Source organism: Ranitomeya imitator, chromosome 6 (assembly GCF_032444005.1).
Source record: "Ranitomeya imitator isolate aRanImi1 chromosome 6, aRanImi1.pri, whole genome shotgun sequence".
Classification (NCBI taxonomy): Eukaryota; Metazoa; Chordata; class Amphibia; order Anura; family Dendrobatidae; genus Ranitomeya; species Ranitomeya imitator.
In genome coordinates, this window is record NC_091287.1 from 16,334,324 (window position 1) to 16,340,985 (window position 6,662).

The following is a 6,662-nucleotide window of genomic DNA, read 5'->3' on the forward strand; positions in this document are numbered from 1 at the left end:
GTGTACATACATTACATTACTAATCCTGAGTTACATTCTGTATTATACTCCAGAGCTGCACTCACTATTCTGCTGGTGCAGTCGCTGTGTACATATATTACATTACTGATCCTGAGTTACATCCTGTATTATACTCCAGAGCTGCACTCACTATTCTGCTGGTGCAGTCACTGTGTACATACATTACATTACTGATCCTGAGTTACATCCTGTATTATACTCCAGAGCTGCACTCACTATTCTGCTGGTGCAGTCACTGTGTACATACATTACATTACTGATCCTGAGTTACATCCTGTATTATACTCCAGAGCTGCACTCACTATTCTACTGGTGCAGTCACTGTGTACATACATTACATTACTGATCCTGAGTTACCTCCTGTATTATACCCCAGAGCTGCACTCACTATTCTGCTGGTGCAGTCACTGTATACATACATTACATTACTGATCCAGAGTTACATCCTGTATTATACTCCAGAGCTGCACTCACTATTCTGCTGGTGCAGTCACTGTGTACATACATTACATTACTGATCCTGAATTACCTCCTGTATCATACCCCAGAGCTGCACTCACTATTCTGCTGGTGCAGTCACTGTGTACATATGGAGCGCCCCCAGACGCAGGGCCGTGGGTTACTTGGTACCGGTCCTCTCTGTCTCATTTCTGGGGTTGTCACGGAGGCTGGACCCGGTCCGTGACCCTGCTAAGGGGTGTCCAATAAAAGGGGTGATGAAAGTCGGCTAAGGTTTCGTGACGCCACCTTTGATGTTCGGTCAGGGTGACCGATGCTGCTTGGGGTCCACTGGGGTGGTGTGATGGCAGCTAGATGGTATACCTTCCCACAGGTGAAGTATGTCCCCAGGGCTTCCCAGTGGTGTTGGTGGTGATGGTGTGAGGTGCAGTCAATAACGAGGACACAGGGTTGCAGTCTCTTTACCTCTTTACTGAAGGCTTCGGGATCCTCAATCCAGAGCACTGTCAACTGGGCTGTCTGAGACCGGCCGGTCCGATGGGCACATCCAGAGTTTCCTTCGCAGATGGAAATCAGTGCCTACCACTAGCGCCTGTGTGTTGTAGTCCTACCCTGCTGAGCATTCGGGATAGTCCTCACAACTGTCGTTTCGGTTCTCGTTCTTTCTCGTTCTTTCTCCGTCCCCCAAGTTTATCTGGATAGGACGCACCCGTTTGACGAGAAGGCTTGGAGCTATTCTGGGACCCTAGAGACGTCCCTCTCCACGCGTTGCCCCCTATGTCTGCTTAGGTGATGTAAGATAGACAGCCAACCTATAATCAACTGTCCTGCGGTATTTGAAGTAAGGCATAGAGTCAGTTACTTCCTCGGTGTTCCGGCACCGGCTACGCGCCTCAGTAGGATGTTGCCGTTCTCGGGGCACGACTCCTACTGGCTCTCCTTTGTGCTTGATCTCGTTTCTCACTGTCCACAATATCCTTCCCTTCGTGTCCTTTCTTTAGATGCCGCCACAAGGTAGTGCAGGCGCGGCTCTGTAACGTTCTATCCTTGTAGCTAAGTCACTGCTAGGTTCCCACACCTGACAGGGACCCCTCTGAATCTTCCCTGCAACACCCCCTGCCACGGGATGTTGCCTGGGCAAAACCCAGCCAGCTTCTGCCTAACTTCCTATCCAACCCCTAGTTTTACCAGTGTGAGGAGTGGCCTAATAAATAAAACCTTTTGCTCCCCCTAGTGGCCGCAGTGTGAAGTGTAATGTGTGCTGGTGATACCTGGTCAGATGAACTCCTTTAGTGCCAACAGACGTACCATCACGCCCCTTAGTGGCAGAGCGACACCACTGCAATGACCAGGTCTCTGGGGTGCTGCACATACATTACTGATCCTGAGTTACATCCTGTATTATACTCCATAGCTGCACTCACTATTCTGCTGGTGCAGTCACTGTGTACATACATTACTGATCCCGAGTTACATCCTGTATTATACCCCAGAGCTGCAATCAAGCTGCAATCACTATTCTGCTGGTGCAGTCACTGTGTACATACATTACATTACTGATCCCGAGTTACATCCTGTATTATACCCCAGAGCTGCAATCACTATTCTGCTGGTGCAGTCACCGTGTACATACATTACATTACTGATCCTGAGTTACCTCCTGTATTATACCCCAGAGCTGCACTCACTATTCTGCTGGTGCAGTCACTGTGTACATACATTACATTACTGATCCTGAGTTACCTCCTGTATTATACACCAGAGCTGCACTCACTATTCTGCTGGTGCAGTCACTGTGTACATACATTACTGATCCCGAGTTACATCCTGTATTATACCCCAGAGCTGCAATCACTATTCTGCTGGTGCAGTCACCGTGTACATACATTACATTACTGATCCTGAGTTACCTCCTGTATTATACCCCAGAGCTGCACTCACTATTCTGCTGCTGCAGTCACTGTGTACATACATTACTGATCCCGAGTTACATCCTGTATTATACCCCAGAGCTGCAATCACTATTCTGCTGGTGCAGTCACTGTGTACATACATTACATTACTGATCCCGATTTACATCCTGTATTATACTCCAGAGCTGCACTCACTATTCTGCTGCTGCGCTCACTGTGTACATACATTACATTACTGATCCTGAGTTACATCTTGTATTATACTCCAGAGCTGCACTCACTATTCTGCTGGTGCAGTCACTGTGTACATACATTACATTACTGATCGTGAGTTACCTCCTGTATTATACTCCAGAGCTGCACTCACTATTCTGCTGGTGCAGTCACTGTGTACATACATTACATTACTGATCCTGAGTTACATCCTGTATTATACTCCAGAGCTGCACTCACTATTCTGCTGCTGCAGTCACTGTGTACATACATACATTACATTACTGATCCTGAGTTACCTCCTGTATTATACTCCAGAGCTGCACTCACTATTCTGCTTGTGCTGTCACTGTGTACATACATTACATTACTGATCCTGAGTTACATCCTGTATTATACCCCAGAGCTGCACTCACTATTCTGCTGGTGCAGTCACTGTGTACATACATTACTGATCCTGAGTTACCTCCTGTATTATACCCCAGAGCTGCACTCACTATTCTGCTGGTGCAGTCACTGTGTACATACAGTGCCTACAAGTAGTATTCAACCCCCTGCAGATTTAGCAGGTTTACACATTTGGAATTAACTTGGCATTGTGACATTTGGACTGTAGATCAGCCTGGAAGTGTGAAATGCACTGCAGCAAAAAAGAATGTTATTTCTTTGTTTATTTTTTCAGAGGGTCATTTATTATTCAACCCCTCAACCCACCAGAATTCTGTTTGGTTCTCCTAAAGTATTAAGAAGTAGTTCAGGCACAAAGAACAATGAGCTTCACATGTTTGGATTAATTATCTCTTTTTCCAGCCTTTTCTGACTATTTAAGACCCTCCCCAAACTTGTGAACAGCACTCATACATGGTCAACATGGGAAAGACAAAGGAGCATTGCAAGGCCATCAGAGACAAGATCGTGGAGGGTCACAAGGCTGGCAAGGGGTACAAAACCCTTTCCAAGGAGTTGGGCCTACCTGTCTCCACTGTTGGGAGCATCATCCGGAAGTGGAAGGCTTATGGAACTACTGTTAGCCTTCCACAGCCTGGACAGCCTTTGAAAGTTTCCTCCCGTGCCGAGGCCAGGCTTGTCCGAAGAGTCAAGGCTAACCCAAGGACAACAAGGAAGGAGCTCCGGGAAGATCTCATGGCAGTGGGGACATTGGTTTCAGTCAATACCATAAGTAACGTACTCCACCGCAATGGTCTCCGTTCCAGACGAGCCCGTAAGGTACCTTTACTTTCAAAGCGTCATGTCAAGGCTCATCTACTGTTTGCTCATGATCACTTGGAGGACTCTGAGACTGACTGGTTCAAGGTTCTCTGGTCTGATGAGACCAAGATCGAGATCTTTGGTGCCAACCACACACGTGACGTTTGGAGACTGGATGGCACTGCATACGACCCCAAGAATACCATCCCTACAGTCAAGCATGATGGTGGCAGCATCATGCTGTGGGGCTGTTTCTCAGCCAAGGGGCCTGGCCATCTGGTCCGCATCCATGGGAAGATGGATAGCACGGCCTACCTGGAGATTTTGGTCAAGAACCTGCGCTCCTCCATCAAGGATCTTAAGATGGGTCGTCATTTCATCTTCCAACAAGACAACGACCCAAAGCACACAGCCAAGAAAACCAAGGCCTGGTTCAAGAGGCAAAAAATCAAGGTGTTACAGTGGCCTAGTCAGTCTCCTGACCTTAACCCAATTGAAAACTTGTGGAAGGAGCTCAAGATTAAAGTCCACATGAGACACCCAAAGAACCTAGATAACTTGGAGAAGATCTTCATGGAGGAGTGGACCAAGATAACTCCAGAGACCTGTGCCGGCCTGATCAGGTCTGATAAAAGACGATTATTAGCTGTAATTGCAAACAAAGGTTATTCCACAAAATATTAAACCTAGGGGTTGAATAATAATTGACCCACACTTTTATGTTTAAAATTTATAAAAATTTAACTGAGCAACAAAACTTTTTGGTTTGTAAGATTTATGCATCTGTTAATAAATCCTGCTCTTGTTTGAAGTTTGAAGGTTCTAACTTATTTGCATCTTATTAAACCTGCTAAATCTGCAGGGGGTTGAATACTACTTGTAGGCACTGTACATTACATTACTGATCCTGAGTTACATCCTGTATTATACCCCGGAGCTGCACTCACTATTCTGCAAAAAAGGTCAAACACATGAGGGAAGAGTGTCTTTGATTACGTGAGAAATTAACCCATATGCGCAATTTTAAAGAATTTGATGTAAAAAGCTATGAATTCCACCAGAGGAAAAAAAAGTAATTTAAAATCCCACAAATGATGATTAGGGGCCTTTATTTTTTATTCATTTTTTTTGGCTTTTAATCTTGTTCCCTCCACTGCTGCATTCACACTTCTGCTGGTTGCACTTGGAAACAATCCGTGATGTTTTTCTGTATTGTACCGCCAGAGCTTTTTTATAAATGTAGAGCTGAACTTTGAGCCCTGCTCTGCACTCTGCAGCTTTGGGTGTGACTGGAGTGTATATGATCAGTACATTGGGAGCAGTAATTACACAATTTGTGAGCGCCACCTGATTTACAGCTTTGGTTTTCACCCGGGAATATTCCCAAATCTGGACGAGTGTCGGATTAAAGTCCTCCATGGCGCAATGGGCGATTGTATTTTGCTGCCATTGACATTCTGGATTTATAGCGTCGCGGGTTATTCATTAAGTGCCATCCATGTCACTGCGATTCCGATCACCTGCCTCGCTGATCGCAGCTCAAGTGGAATTTGGTGTCACACATGAACTGTCCTGAAGGTTATCGCAGCCGCTCCAAATCTCGCCCTGCTAATCTCCCTGATCTATGGGATTTAACGTCTGATATGACAGAGTTCACACCAGGTTACAGGTCACAGTTCAGCATGGAATGTTCAGTGACTTTGTAACGTCTTGTCTTTATTTCTACTGTATCGATTAGACAGATGTAGCAGAGGTGGATTTGTCATTTGGAATGGATGGTGACATGCCTGCTGCTCCGAATAGTAATCTTAACAGTGTAAGCAAACTCCCAAAAGTTGTTTTATTTTAAGCTTGATGGGGGTCCACAACCTGAGACCCCGCTGAGCGGCTCAATAGACTGGGCAGAGGATCTCCACTAATGCGCTCCTGCCTTAGCATGCACATAGTGGTGTAAGGCCTGAATAGCAAGTCTGTGGGTCTGTGCGCTCAGCCATGCAGGAGCTCAACTTGCTGAAAAGAGCTTTATATAATTGGTGGGGGTCTCAGGACCTGGACCCCCACTGATCAGCAGGATGTTTACAACATATAAACATTTGGAGGTTTAGTTAAGAGTTGCCCTGCTGTTCCCGGCAACCTCTGCGCATTCGGTTTTCTTCTCTAATGAGAGCTAAAAATGAAGAGTAAGGCCGGCGTCACACTCAGCGTAAGTAAATACGGTCCGTTTTTTACGGCCGTAATACACAGTAATTGTCCCAAAACACTGTTCCATATTCAATGCGAGGATGCGATTTTTACGCACAAATTTATCCGTGTGTCATCCGTATGGCTTCCGTATGGTGATTTTTTTTCTTGCAGGCTTGCAAAATGGACATATCATGGATCCATTGGCTCAAATATTATTAAAAATATATATACAGTATGAACTCGAGCGTGGGAAAATATTCTGAAAAGTTCCCAGGCTCGAGTTCATATGAGTTCATCCAGCAAAGGGCGCATCACCGCGACTCGAGGTAACTACAGTATATTCCCCTGCATTCCATTCATTCACCAAGTTTTACAGTCAGGAGCACAGCTGCATTAGCAGAGCTCCTGGGTGCATAAAATGATTTAACTCCTTCAGATGGATTTACAGCGTGGGACAAGACTGTAACGACGGAAGGTATGGAATATTGTTGTTTGTTTTTTTTACATTTGTTCCAGGTGACAAGGGTCTTCAGGTGGATTACCAGTATAATAAAATATTAAAACACCCTGTGTCTTTATTTTATTAAAATACTTTTTAATAATGTATGTGTGTTTTATTAACCCTTTTGTACTATTTGATTAATAATGGATAGGTGTCTTATT